The sequence below is a fragment of the Aethalodelphis obliquidens genome, unplaced genomic scaffold, assembly GCF_003676395.1.
Source record: "Aethalodelphis obliquidens isolate GAN/ISIS:26980383/991018 unplaced genomic scaffold, ASM367639v1 scaffold62, whole genome shotgun sequence".
In the NCBI taxonomy this organism is placed as follows: Eukaryota; Metazoa; Chordata; class Mammalia; order Artiodactyla; family Delphinidae; genus Aethalodelphis; species Aethalodelphis obliquidens.
In genome coordinates this window covers 2,211,718-2,227,599 of record NW_020838006.1, presented here as the reverse complement: position 1 = coordinate 2,227,599, position 15,882 = coordinate 2,211,718, and the positions used below count along the sequence as shown (strand labels likewise).

At 36.2% G+C, this 15,882-nt stretch overlaps 1 protein-coding gene across 11 annotated transcripts in view; it reads right to left on the bottom strand.

Moving 5' to 3' along the window:
- Window positions 1-15,882, bottom strand: part of RBMS3 (RNA binding motif single stranded interacting protein 3) — a 715,251-nt gene that overhangs the window by 617,804 nt on the left and 81,565 nt on the right. The window lies entirely within an intron of this gene.

The window sequence follows — 15,882 nt, the reverse complement described above, 5'->3', positions numbered from 1 at the left end:
GGACCTTTCCTGCAAAACCTAGATCAAATGTAGAGCCTTCCTTGAATATACCATGGCAAAATGATCTGTGCTGTCTCCTGCCCCTGTTTTATATGATGCTCTCTCTCTCTCTCTCTCTCACACACACACACACACACACACAGACACACAGAGAATTAATAAAATCACTGTCATATTTTAATGTAATGGCATTAATTTGTGTATATTACCTCTCAGTTTCTTGACAGCACTGACCACGTTTGCTCACTCAATAATGCTGTGTGTATGTGTTTCCAACATAATTCTACAGAGAGATATTTAAACCAGGACCTGGTGAATAAATTTGCCTGGCAAATGTTTTGGCTTTCTAACACCAGAGATTGCCCCACCCCACTGGCAAAACCAATCAAATGTCTGTTTCCATCTCAAAGATGAACTATTTAAACTTATCACCTTGTGCCTGCCTTTCTCCACCATACAAGTAAACCCTCCCAATCCCCAAACACTAAGCATGCTGAGATGATTCTTAGGGTGGTTGAAAGGAACACAGGTGTAGGTGAACCACTATGTCAGAGAAGATACTTCCTGTTCCATGTACAAAATACCAGCGTTTGCTCAAGGAACCATGAGGACACAGCATCTTGGGAAGGCCCATTCAGCTCACTGCTGGAGCTCTGAGCCAACAAAGGTAGCATAAAAACCAAAACACAAAAATGGTATCAGCAATCGTGACACGCAGACATTTTTATTCCTCTCTTTAAAACGTCAGCTCCTCCTGACAGCTGGATCCAGCCACTGGACGTAAGAAATGTTTCGATTTGTGAACCCCTTCCGCCTTTGCCACGGAGGACGACTTCAAACAGCTATCAGTAAACAGCATTCTCATCACTCCAGCCCAGACTGAATTCTAATCAAGGTCTTTTAAATGCCACTGAACAAATCTATATACTATGGATTGTTTTCTTGTATGCCTCTAGCCAAACGCTATTCACTGGGTCATTTATTATTTTTAGAAAACCAAAACAATCCACACTAATAGTATAAATTATAGCACATCTAGAAGCAGCATCCAGGCATCCTTGGTAACTTAATAATAGAACTGAAAGAAGCTTTTAATTATTCCTCCTCTGGTAATTTATTAGACAGTCTGTATCTAGGAATTGCATGAGTGGAAGATCCAGGTTTATATCACCATTAATCAACAGAAACGTTCTGGTCTGCAAATGCGCTAAAAACCAAATACTAAAATCCAAGGAGTACTCATAGTTGAGTTCAAAGAGAAATAAAATACGGAAATTTTAAAAAGTCCAACAGATTATCCAAAGCAATATATCTAGCAGGAGTCAGGAATTATTAAATAGGTTGTCTAACATAAAAATGAATGTCCAACTTGCAGGGAACTTCTGATAAAATGTTTCTGTAAGTTGTAATTTTAATCTAAGACATGAGATGCAAGGTCAACTACGACTATACTCCAACCTGACTCAATGATGCCCAGGTGAAATCAACAAATGATGTCATGATTTACTCACTTTCTCTTGAGAAAAGCCCATCAGGAAAGCAATAGAGTAAACAGCAGACCACTTAGCTGCTCAAGTTCTTTACATCTGTAAACAAGTCAATTAAAAAGACTTCCCAGAAACGCATGTCATAAGGCCTGTCTGTCCATCATCTCCGAATGTATGAAAGAAAAACCACAAAGCCATTTCTCTGGGCTATTTGTTAGAGAGACGTAATTGTAGGCTTCAAGAAAATGACATCTGAAAGAAGAGCTGGGCCTGCATTGTATCCTCCGATTAATTAAGCCAGAGCCTTGGAGGTTTGGCATTGAAGTTTCAGAAAGAGCTGCCTTTTTACCAAGCAAAGTTATTTCTGTAAATCAGGGTTGGAACTGAGGAGTCCTCACTGTCACCATTTGGGGACCTTCTTACTGGACAGAAAGAATAATTTCAGCTACATTCATTTCTAGGTCCAATAATCCATTCCACACTAGTTTCCCGTATTTCTCTCTTTCCTGCCCCTTAGCTCTGGATGCTGGGACACGTTTCTGCTGGTTATGCCAATATTCCCTCCTTCCTTGACCCTGTCCCAACCATCAACAAAGCAAGCTAAAAGGAAATTTCAACAGTTTTCTTAATTTACACACCATCATTTTCTTCATTGCCCGCTCTCTCTTCCCCATCTTCAAACTGTGTGTGGGTATGTCGGGGACAGTGGCTTAAGAAATTTCATCTGAACTGCTGCAAACACTTGTGAGATTGGAAAAGAGAAAAACAAATTGGGGATATCTCTGATTCAAAAAATTTAGAACAATTCTTGTATTTTTTTCTGTTCTGTTTAAATTTCATTGAAGCTTTACTTTTTAACAGCCTCTACTGAACTCCTGTATTTCATTAGTGATGTGAAAGATAGCTCAGGTTGAAACTGTAGAATTCATTAATTCATTCAACAATATTTATTGAGCACTTACTAAGTGCCAGGCAATGTACTAGGCATGGTGCGAAAAGTGATGACAAATTTGCTCCCTAGCCGTCACGCCAATGAACATAGATCAATCTGCTCTTTTGGCTTTCCACATATCAGTATAGACACTTCCATCTCTCTGGGTGATCAGGCCAAGGACCAACAATAGGGTTTGCTGAACCAGCTTCACTCCATACATCCCTCCATGGACCTTGGTGGTCTTTTCTACTAAATGATACAATGTTAGACTCCTTTCTAACTTCTAATGGCAAGCTAGTTCAGGCTGAAACTTCTCTATTTTAATAAAAAGTTAACTCAATTGATGGCCACGTAAGTATCCAGAATCCACATACAAAGAGACATTTTGCAATTCTATGACTAGCACAGGGTCTGAAGAATTAGTTACAGTTTCAATGAATTCCATGCACAAAGTAGTCTCAGTGTCTAAAAGAGAGATGCCACAGTGATTCTCTTATTTTCATCCAAGGTGACATCTTGATCATTGGTTTATGGATGTTTCAACATATCACCCTCAATATTTCTTTTCATTTACTGGCTTAGAACAGAGGAAGAAACATAATAAAATCAAGTGCACTCTTGTCCTTCCTGATTAGTTATAATCTAGTTGTAGAGAAAGTGCATTACTGTCCTTTATTTTTCCAGTTTCACCAAAATATTTGATTAAGAATGGGGAAATATTATTTGTCTCTTTTGTAAAAAACAAAACAAAAAACTTATCTTTTCTTCCAAGAACAGTACATGTTCTTTATAGGAAAAAATGGAAAATATAAAAAGTCAGAAAGAAATAAAAAGTAATTATATTCCTATCAAGCAAATACAACCACAAGTTTTAAAAGCTGTATATCCTTTAAATTTTGCTATGCTTTGTTGGTGATTAAATAACATTTATGGTGTTTTCCTGATTATAAGGGTAATAAATGTTAATAACAGAAAATTTGGAATATACAGAATTCTATTAAAGATAAATTATTTGATTCTAGCAGTGTTCTTGTTTTGACACATTGCCTTTCCGCATCAACTAAAATATTTTTCTGTCTTGCTTTCCCTTTGTCTCTCTGTCTCTGTTTCTTCTCTCTCTCTCACACACACACATTCACACACACATTGTTTGTTGCTTTCTTAACATATGACAATTGTTTTTCAGGTTATTAAATGATTTTCTTAAAGGTAAGTTTTAGTGGAGACAATATTTCACCATGTAGATGTAAAGTAATGGAATGCTTACATATTAGAATTAAATTATTTTTCTATTGTAATTATTGACGGGATAAACATCAATTTTTTAAAAATTACACTATAACTTTATCCATAAAATGGAATACCACATCAAATTATTAAGCATGTTGAAGACTTCTCATAAATATCACATATTTCACCAGAAAGTTTTTACACAATTTTCACCAGAAAGTACATACAAATATATAGTATTTTTCTCTTTCAGCTTTTCCATGTGTTTCCAAATATCATTTTATTTTTTACAAAATAGTTCCACCACTGTTGGACATCTGGGTTGCTAATTAACCTTTACAATTGTTTTTGATTCCTTGATCAAGGATGAACACACTTTTCTAGTAAAGACTGACTTTCATTTTCATTTTTAAAGTTGTAGATACAGAAACAATGGCAAAGAAGTCATCGACAAGTGTCACAGCTCAACTAGATAAAGGATAAAAGACTGTAAAGAGATGAGCTTAATTTTACTTGTGTCAAAGTAGTTGGTTTGCTTGGTGGGGTGTTTAGAAAATTCTTGTCCTGCAAAATAAAAAATTCCCTCTAGTTAGGCCAGAAAAACAAATTTGGAGGAATCTTTCTTTAGAACCCTAAGTTTTTTTTTTTTTAATATTTCTCAAATAGATCAATATAGATATGTGTTGTCAGGTAATGTCTGCATATCACTAATAACAGAACTGTCACCTAAGTAATCCTATTTTACTTTTTATATTAAAAGAAATAAACCTGACTTCAGTTACATTTTTACAAAGAGTGATTTCTTTACCTGTCCCAAATTTAGATGCATATGACAGTGAGGAATATTCTTAAAGCTGGTTCAACTCTTATTTCAGCCTAGCATTATTTTTTTCCTCTTTTTTTAAAAGATTTATTTTTTATTTATTTATGTTATTTTTTTTTTTTTTGGCTGTGTCGGGTCTTAGTTGCGGCAGGCGGGGTCTTCATTGAGGAGTGTGGGATCTTTTGTTGTGGTGCACGGGCTTCTCTCTAGTTGTGGCACGCAGGCTCCAGAGTGTGTGGGCTCTGTAGTTTGCGGCACATGGGCTCCAGCTGAGGCACGAGAGCTCAGTAGTTGTGGCGTGAGAGCTCAGTAGTTGTGGTGCGTGGTCTTAGCTGCGCTGCGGCATGTGCAATCCTAGTTCCCCGAACAGGGATCGAACCCACGTCCCCTACATTGTAAGGCGGATTTTTTTACCACTAGACCACCAGGGAAGTCCCAGCCTAGCATTATTTTTGGAGATCCAAATGTTTATTGCCACTTATATGTATTATTTTTTTTCCTTGTTTGATACACACAAGAGGATTAACCAATTCTAAAAATATTTGAATTATGGGAAAATGCTGTTATGCTAAATTTCTAAACTGAATGGCAATTCCTTAACATTTTAAAAGGAATATCTACTATATAGTATACTTTTCCTAAATCTTTTTGATATCCTTACTTTGAAAAAGCAAAGCTTAATGGTGAATTTACATGTTATTGCTTTCTGCAGCCTTCCTCACCTACAGAAATTGCCATGGTCCCACCCATAGAAATTGCCATTTAGTGTGGCAAGGCCTTTTCCAGAATCTCTCTGTTTGAAAACTGCAATTTAATGTAATAATTTCCATCCATATAAATAGATGCTATCGGATGCTCTTGATAGTGGTATTAATGGAAGCTGGGGTCAGACTCTAATACAAAATATCAAAAAGTATTTTATGGGATCTTCCTTAATAGCCCTTGTGAAGTCTACTTTCATTAATTAGCTCTTATTTTTCACTGAGTTCTTCAACATCGAGAATAAAGAGGACTGTGTAGGGCTATGGCAATCTGAACTCCACAAATTATTTCAGGCATCAGTCACTCCATGAACTCGTGATGCTGGCAAAACTTTGCAGGAAGGGATAGGTCGGCAATCCCAATACTTCAAGCTACAGGAAAATGGAAAAAGCACAAAAGGCATATGCACCTGAAGCTCAGAAAGTCAGTGCACAGAGAAGTGAAATTTATTATTCTAATGACTTTCCCAGCATGAGACTCTCACCAGGAGACACATGTCTGTGCATCTAATAAGGCCATAGAGTTCGGGGATTCCTGAAGGACTCCTGTGGCTCTTTCCAAAGCAGCGTTTTATAGGTGGGAAAATACAAAGTATGTGAAAAGGGTGCAAGACTGCTACTATCTACACTGCTTTGCTGCTAGCTACCCTCACATGTATTCCTTGGAAATGAAGCCAATTTTGGCCAGCAAGCTCCAATTAAAATATTAGGTTGTTTTAAATGCTTATTCATATTTTGTTCTTGAAGCATGAGAAATCCTAGATCAGGCTAGCTGGAATGTCTCACTTCCATGGCATATACAACTGGGTCTACAATATCTAGGTCCCTCCAAGTTCATCCTTCTCCACTTTATCAGCCCTCTTATGCAATTATAAATGTTTATGGACATATACCCCTAAATCTATTTTTATATAATAATGTGATTATTTTACATGCATTGTTTTGCCAGGTTAGTACTTTGTTTTTCAGTAAATGATATACCTGAGGTTTTCCAGTGTCATATATGTAGCTGTATCATATTTAACAAAACCCCCTCCACTTTGGGCCTTTAGTAGGTTCCAGCGTGTCTACACAGGCCATCCCTGTGCATATATCATTTTGTCCACGTGCACATAATTCCTCGAAGTAGAAATTCTGGACCTAAGATATTTTGATGGACATTTCCAAGTGGCCATCCAAGTGGCTTTTCTGATTTAGTCTGTGAAAGTAACCATTCCTGGACATCATCATTATCCATGTGAGGTGATACAGGTCTTATATTTTTAATCCATTTGATAGCAAAAAAGTTTTCTCATTGTTGTTTTAAATTAGAACTTAACCTCAATCATTCCTTTTACATCTTGATGTTTCATGAAACCTTGGGTTAGAAAGCCTCAGTAGGAATTACTTTATATAGTCATCAGGTCTCGCTAATGTGTTTGTGATTATTCACAGTGAAGATCCTGGTCCACAAAGTAGGCAAACCCAAATAAGAAACAGTCTACTCCTAATTCTTTCCAGGCTCGTGTCTGCCCAAATGTACTCCAAATTAAATGTATCATGTCCCACTCCTTCTTTTTTTTTTCTTATGGTGTGTTAGTTTCTGCTTTATAACAAAGTGAATCAGCTATACATATTCATATATCCCCATATCTCCTCCCTCTTCTCCCACTGCTTCTGAATTAAGTAGTAAACTGCCTCAGGGATTATAATGAGGCAGTCGCAGATTTAGGCCAGAGCATGAGGACATACCAAATTCAACCAAAAGTCCTAGCAGGTAAGAACATAAATCAGAATTAGAAGCTGAAGCTACTATCAGGTGTTTGGAACAGACTTGTCTCCAGGGCAGATGAGAGAGAGGCAGAGTTTCTACATGGCCCAGGATGTAAAAGAATGGGAACCACTTATTTATTCCTTTGCATGCAGGAAGATCTCAGAAAGTATTGATATTGGAATGACATTCCAAACAGGACACTACCCAAAGGACCAAAGAACTGCAATGGGGTGGAGTTGCTCCTTACCCGGAAGTAGGTTCTAAAGTCAATATTAAGGCCCAAGTATAGTCAAAACTACATGTTAAAAATACCTGATGTTATTTGTACAGTACACTGTACATGGTCCAACATGGAAAATAGCTGTCGCATTTGGGAAGTAACAATATAAGTTAAAATTGTCACTATACCCACTATTTTCCCCTTTGGAAACTGGACATTTGTATGCAACCACTCATGTGTAAGATCTTGTAAAGGTTGTACCCAATGTAAGACCATCCCTCTTTATACATTGCCAACCAAATAATACCCAACTTTTCTTGAGTATATTATCTCATTTGGTCCTCCAAGGAGCTTGATGCCATAAGTGCTATCACTAACTCTCTATTTTTGGGGGAAAATGGTCTCTTTTCACATAGGAGGTAGTAGGTGTGTGAACGCATATACACACTCACTGAAACACACACATATATTTCCCAGTAAATATTATTCACTATGTAAACTTCAGATTGATCACAGGAGTGTGTACGAATTACCTACTGTTTAAAGCAATACAGTCATAAAGAAAAATCGATACGCTTAACAATGACAGCTCTTTGTAAATATTTTCATATGCATATTTAGCAATAATGGCCAGAACACTCATGAATATTTATTTAGTAGAATGAAGGTCATTAAGATCACATTTTAGATGGAGGTTAACCAAGCTCTCTGAAACTAAGAAATACTGTTATTTCTCCAGAGGACTTTTTGGCCCAATAAATTGCCTTAAGAAAGTAGCCTCTTGAGGGATAATTATGATCTAATTGCTTGAGATCTGAGCACCACAAAATTTGCCACTAGGGCAACAAAACATAGAGTAAATGGATTTTCCCATCACTACTTTATTGAGAGAGTTGTGAAATAAAAAGACAACGTGACAGAGGTGAGAGAAACTGTCAGTGTGAAGCCTGCTTCTCAAGAAGGATCTTGAAACACCCTTAAATGTCTGTGTTCACATCATCTGACTTGTGAATTCAACTTGCACCGGTCCTACTTCATCAGCGTGTTTCTCTGGATGACGTACCTACCATGCAACCAATGAGTGGACCTTACAAAAATAAAAGTGATCATGATTACAGTTCTTTTTAGTAACTTTTGTTTTTACAAGGTTCACATAAAGTTCTAGAAAGAACAGACAAAATTACGATATCTTGATAGAAATCATATCAGGGCCTGGTGAAAGGTGAGAGTGCAGAGCACCGGCTGGAAGGAGGAATATGGGAAATTTCTGGATCCACAGAACTGTTCTATATCTTGATTGGGGTGACAGTTAAGGGTATAAACTTTTACAAAAGTCATTGAACTGTAGACTTAAGATCTGTGCTTTTTGTTTTATGTAAATTTTTCTTCAGTGTAATTTCCATTAGGATTTCTTCTTTGGAAAAAAAAGCAATTGCCATTTATCCAAAGCTTTCCCTTTGATTTTGGAAACAAAGGAGCACACTGTGTAGTCACTGATGTTTTGGAAGACTAAATGTTGCTGTAATGAGGAGTATGTTTTTTCTGGGATGTGACATCAGAAGATGAACAGAACACCTACTTTTTTTTTTTAATGTGCAGATTCCCCCATAAGAGTTACCTTGTTTGGCTAAAGAGTGAGGTGTTAGGAAGCTCCAAGTTATGAGAATGGCCATTTGTAATGAACATTCTAAGTGCACTGATGACAAATGTGAATTAAGCAGTAGGCCAAATGAAGCATATGTTAGAAAAACATACAGTAGTTTTTCTATATTGCTTTTTCTTAACCAAATTTCATCTTTTCAGAGTTTATTATGAAGGCTGTTTATGAAGAGGCATAAGAGAAGGGGTATTATAGAGACAAATTTTTATTTTAATTCAATTTAAAACAAAGTAAGTTATGTATTCCCTATACATGGCGGGCATTGTGATGACACCAGGAACAGAAAGGTAGACAAGATTGTGTGTTTCCTTAGAGAATATCCAGTCTGGCAGGAGCCCAGGCCCTGAAATGAATAATTACAACACAGATAAAAACTGAGGCAGGGTTGCTGTGGATAAAAGTATGGGCTCTGGAACCAAACTGTTCAAATTCTTGTTTGCACTTACTAGGTGTATAATCTTAGACAAGTTGTTTAAATACCTTGTGCCTCAATGTTACATCTGAAAATGGAATGGATAAATAGTATCTATCTCACAAGGTTTTGAAGGATTAAGTAAATTCACAGATGTAAAGTTCTTAGAACACAACCTGGCAGAGAGTGAGTGCTATGTAAGTAACAGGGAAACACATGGCCGCCAAGGGTTCTTCCTCTTGGTCAGTGTCCACTCTGCCAGGTGTCCCGATGTTGGCAATGAATGCATCATGATTGCAGAGCCTGATACTGCTCAACAGAAGCACAATCTATCTCCTCTTGTGTTAACTCCATGGAAATCCATGAAAATCTGAATCACTATGTAGCTGATATATACAGAGAGAGAGACAGACAGTCAGAATGAGAGGAAGAGACAGAGACAGAGAGACACACAGAGAGAAACATAGACACCGAGAGAGAGACAAACAGAGATGGTGTGAGTGTGAGAACCAACGCTATGGTCTGCTTGAGAGTTATATTTCACACCATAAATGAACAAAGTTGTACTATGGCATGAATATCTGGCAAAAATATTGTGGAAATTAATATGCACACACATGTAAACAGGTACATACACCTTTCACAAACATCTACGTGGAATGAAAGAAATAGAGCAAGGGGATGTTCAAATGTGTATTTCCTAATTCTAGAGTTGGGATAATAACTCTAAGAAAAGTGGAAAATGTCAATGACTAATCAACAAATTGTAAGAGCGATTTTAAGGCATACTTCCTAAGAAAACTTACCATTAAGTAAAAACCAGAAACAAAAAGAAACCAAAAACAAATGAAAACCCCTCTCATTTTTACTGGAGACTAGGATTGCTGGCAAAGCATCTGGATCTCATACTAATCTGTGTCAGCTAACAGGACTTCAAATGTTGTAGAGTCCAGATGAAGAACTCATCTACTTCTAAAGGACTTTGGTTCACACCTAAAATAACTCTGCATAATTACATCAATGAGATTTGCTAATAAGAAACCTCATATGTATTAAAATATAAGTGTTAATATCTTTTTTCTGGTTTATAATTTTATCTCATCAAAGTCCACATGCCCTTTGGTAGAAACTTCCAGGCAATAACTAATTATGTTGTTTAAAACATTATTGGCTGTTTTGGGTGTCTTAAGTTGTGAAGATTAGAATCCCATTAGCAAAATCATCAAGTGAAAAATACATAACTCTATTTGATTTGCTATACAGAGATTCCATGATGAATAATTAAAGCATCCCCTCCAGGACTTCTGGTTTCAGATGGCAGAATGAAGCATGATTTCAAAATCTTCCTTCCCGCAAGCCTAATTATAGTAAGTAAAGGAAGAAAAAAAATGCCCAGCTGTAGTCAAGCAAAAAAAGAAGCTGGTGGCCACTTAAGAAATAAATGCTCCTATGAATCTATACTCCTTAATCGACACAAAAAAGGCACAGTTCAAGTCCAATACTGATGCTAAAATAACCTGAACAATAGAAATATCTGCTTTCTTTATACCAACTCAAATGCACCCAGGCGTGTGCGCGCGCGCACACACACACACAGAGTCGAACGCTATCATCACTGTTGATAGGGTAAAAAGAATCAGTCGCATTTAATCGAGAATATAACAAGAATGTGCTATAATTTTAAACTGCTTTGTAGGTATTAGATAATACAATCAGGTAAGAGAAAGAAAAAATTATAAAAATAGGATATCAAGAGACATGTTTATCATTAATCTTAGGTAATGTGATTATGCTTCAAGGAAATATTAATTTAAAAATATATTAGGAACACTAGGAGAATTCTGTAAGAGAACGATATGTAAAGTTATAATCTAAATGTAGAAAATATAATGAAGAGATCAATCAATTTTTAATAGTAAACAAAAATATTAAATACTTGGTATAAATCTAAAAGAAATCCATATTGCTTACGTGAAGGAAATTTAAAATTCTACTACATACCATGGCATAATTTGGTGAGTGGATAGATATGCCATGAACTATAAAAGGAAGACAGGATAGTATAAAAAGGTCAAATTGTTCAAAATTAATCTGTGAATACAAATGAGTCCCCCAAAAGACCCATAAAACACTGTGACACATGTTTGTGAAAATGAACAAAATGTTTATCTCAAAGAAAAGACATAAAAACTTGAAGAAAATTTTTGAAAATGAAGATTAAAGAAAGGAGAATAGACCTAAATGGTATACAATTAACTACAAAATAATAATTACTAAAATTGTTTTGGGGAGAAAAAATGGACTTATAGTATATGGAATAAAATTAGAAGGATTCAGAAATATAGCAAAAACATATGGAAATAAAATCCACGGTACAACTAAATTTCAAATCTCTGTGGAAAGAATTATTCAATAATTAATGTTGGGACTGTAGATCCAGTTGATTGGATTTTAAAAATTACATATATGAACCATAATGTATATATGTGTATATGTATCATAAACATGAATATATATGTGTATATGCATATGTGTTTGTGTATTTTACCCCTTACACTAGAATATAAAAATAAATTCAAAAGGTCTAGAAGAAAGTATGGATGAATTTATTCATAATATTTTAGTGGGAAAGCTATTTTAAGGTGGTCTAAAAACCTAGAACGCTCAAAAGAAAAATATGTTAGATTTTATACACACATATTTTAAACTTTTGTACGGCAACAATATCATGAAATCAAAATGCAGAAAAGAAATTGGGGAGAATATATGTGCTACGTCAGATAGAATGTTATCTTCTTAATTTATACAGAATTCAAAAAAATCAGTAAAAAGATACACAATCCAAAATAAAAATCTGTAAAAAAATGAGTAAGCTTCTAGAAAAATATACAAATGATGGATAAAGGTGATCTAAGCTCCTTCATAATGAAAGAAATGTATTAAAAAATGAGGTTGCATATTTCACAGTTCAGATTGGCAAAAAATTTGGAAGTTCAGCAGTCCAAATGCTAGAGAGGTTATGAGAAAAAGCAGATGCTACTGGTTAAAATATAAATGTATGGATCATTTCTTACAGGCAAGTTGGCAATCTCTGAAATAGCAGAAACCTCAGGGTTCCTTTGATCTAGTGTTAAGACTTAGGAATTTATCACAAGGTTCAAAAATATATGCGCAATAATGTTCATCACATCATTGTTTGTATTAGCAATGAAAGCAGTCATCAAGAATGCACTGATTGACGACATTCTGGTACCCAGATTACAAGAAATATACTATTGCTATTAACAAGGATGAGGTAGAGTTGTAGGAGAGATAGAAAAGGTGAAGAAATGAGGGAAAAAAGAAGCAGCTGGTATCTACATATCGCTAATGATAACTTTATATACATATATGCAAATATAAATATGTCCACATTAAATTCTCTAGAAGAACAGGCAAGAACTCTTAGAAGTGCATAGTTAGATTTGGAAAGAGGAAACAGGACACAGGATAGAAGATGTTCACTTTTCCTTTCATAGCTTTCCATCCTATTAAAATTTTCTCAACATGCACTTATATTTTGGTTTTGTTTTATTTTGTTGTTGTTTTTTTTTTGTCAAAAGGCATTATCTGTGCAGTAGATTATGGACCATTTTTTGTTTTCTCTTTAAATTCCTTAATATTAAACACACTACTTAATATTATGTTTGAAGTTAATTCTCCAAATAATCAATTACCATCCGAATGAAACTAAGCTGCTCCACATGTGTGATGTTGATTAAGGCTCATCCTAGGCAACCACCTTGTCCTAGAGCAGACCGTGAGATTTGTTCTATGCATCTTCATGGCCTCTGTACCATCTACTACACTGCCTTGCAGATATAAGGTGCTCAATGCAATTTTGTCAAATGAAAACACTATAAGAATGTATTAAGTTTTCATTTATTCTATATATGGTCAATTAACTGAAATCTACCTATAGAATTTTCTGTTCCATGAATCCAGACCTGGAAACATCTGTAAGTAAATTAGTAATCTCCAGAGTGAATCAGTCCTAAAACAATCAATTGTTCAATTTATAAAAACAAAACAAATAATCAACAGTGTTAATGAACAGGAACACGCATCCCTTAATTCTTAGCCACAATTTTATAATGACAATTTTTTAAATTCCTTTACTTTCAAAAATGTTTAAAATGAACTGTTAGAATTATGAGTAAATAGGGATTCATTGGATGGCTTCACAAAGAGAGAATGGAATAAGAAGTTTTGAAAGCTATTAGAATTTAAATTATTTGTAATGGTATGTTAAATTATATTTTTTTAGAATCTGAAAAAGAGCGGATATATGTATACATATAACTGCATCACATTGCTGTACAGGAGAAACTAACGCAACACTGTAAATCAACTATACTCCAATATAAAATAAAAATTAAATTAAAAAAAAAACTACCACAAAAAAATAAGGTACAAGGATATATTGTACAACATGGGGGCCATAGCAAATATCTTATAATAACTACAAATGGAGCATAACCTTTAAAAATTGTGGATCACTCTATTGTACACCTGTTACATATGATATTATACATCAACTATACTTCAATAAAAAATAAATTTAAAGAGAAAAATTATATTCTTCTAAAACCGAGGTATGAAGATAAAATAGATAGCAGACCGCTGAGCAAGTTGTAATAACATTTGTAAAATGTCAGAGCAGGGCATCCCTGGTGGCACAGTGGTTAAGAATCCGCCTGCCAGTGCAGGGAACACGGGTTCAAGCCCTGGTCCGGGAAGATCTCACATGCCGCGGAGCAACTAAGCCCGTGTGCCACAACTACTGAGCCTGTGCTCTAGAGCTCATGAGCCACGATTGCTGAGCTCATGTGCCACAGCTACTGAAGCCCATGTGCCTAAAGCCCTGCTCTGCAACAAGAGAAGCCATCTCAATGAGAAACCTGCGCACCGCAACAAAAGAATAGCCCCCGCTGCCACAACTAGAGAAAGCCCGTGCACAGCAATGAAGACCCAACGCAGCCAAAAATAAATAAATAAATAAATAAATAAATTTATATAAAAAAAGAAATGTCAGAGCAGAATGACAGGAAGCTGGTTAGATGGGCATAAATGTACATCGAGTGTTAAAAAATGGTGCGGGCCAAGGAAACTGAGATCAAAGAAGGACGCGTGAGATGATGTGTTTGGAGAAAGTAGTTCTGTGCTAACGCCTCAACTCAAGCAGAGACAGGAGCCTCAGGAGCACCCATCAAGGGCTGAGTGTGTTGGCTCTGAGTTAACAGGGCCAGAAGGACTGTGCTTGGTCTCTACTTAGAAAGTGGAGAAAGTGAGCAGCTGGTAAGCTGCTTTGGGTGCAGATTAAAGGTAGGGGAGGTCTGGGGGTGGCCGTGCATACTCAGACTTCGTTGGGGCCAAGGATGCCTGTCTTCCCTGGACAAGATATGGGTTACAGAGGAGAGGCGGGCAGAGCCAGGCGCAAACATTTCTGTCTCCTGTCCATGCTGGACAGGCTGGACCTCCAGGGGCTGAGCTGGGAGCACAGGGCTAGAGAATAATGATCATCAGTGTCACAGTCGGGCTTTCAGACATTCATGGTAGAGGCCTCTGAAGATACTAAGAATGTTCCCAAGAAAGAAAGAGACTTGGGAAGAGAATGCAGAGCCATCTCACAACAGAGGTCAAGTGAGAACTTCTCTGTCTTTCTCACCCACATTTCCCTCTCACCCTGACACCACTAGGGTCAGGGCAGCAAGGATCTGCTGGAGGGAAAGACAGACAGAAACACGGTGCCTCCTCCTTTACTCTGAAGCGTCCATTCCACTACAGACTTGAGCTGGAGGAAGGGATGCAATCAAATGTGAATCTACATTTTTATTAAAGATTAATTATTGGGTGGGAACTATATATTCTAATTTCTGAATCAAGCCTCAATTTGCTAAAATCCATCCCATATCCCTGTGACCTCACTGAATAAGGAGGGAACTGGAGCTCAGAGAGTTTAAGATTTTTTTGCCAATTACTCTTCAACTGACTAACAAAAAGCTGAGACTCTCAACTGAATTTCCATTATTGTATGGAACCCCTTTTAAAAAATAGAGTGATTTGATTTGACCTTTTTTTTTAGCTTTTTTTTAAACCAATCTGTACCTTTTTTTTAATTTAATTTTTATTTTATATTGGAGTATAGTTGATTTACAACTTTGTGTTAGTTTCAGGTGTACAGCTAAGTGATTCAGTTATACATATACATATACATATATCCATTCCTTTTAAGAACCTGACCTTTTTTTAAATGAGTGGAGTCAAGAGTGAAAAGTTCCCATGGCCTGAGGGCCACCACAAATATGTGGCACTGTAATAAAGCCTGTTGATGAAGTGTATAAATTAACTTTCGTTTTCTGGAGACAGTAAATGCAGTGTTTTGTCTGAATATATGCACCAAGAACAATGCAACGTTTTATACCATTCCTTTTATGCATAACCCCACTTGCATATTATTAATATTTCCTGACTAGATTAAAAGTCTTAGAGATGATTTTGCCTGAAATGTTTTAGTTCAATGCCCCCTTGGGGGAATTATTTTCAGCCTTAATTAACTTAAT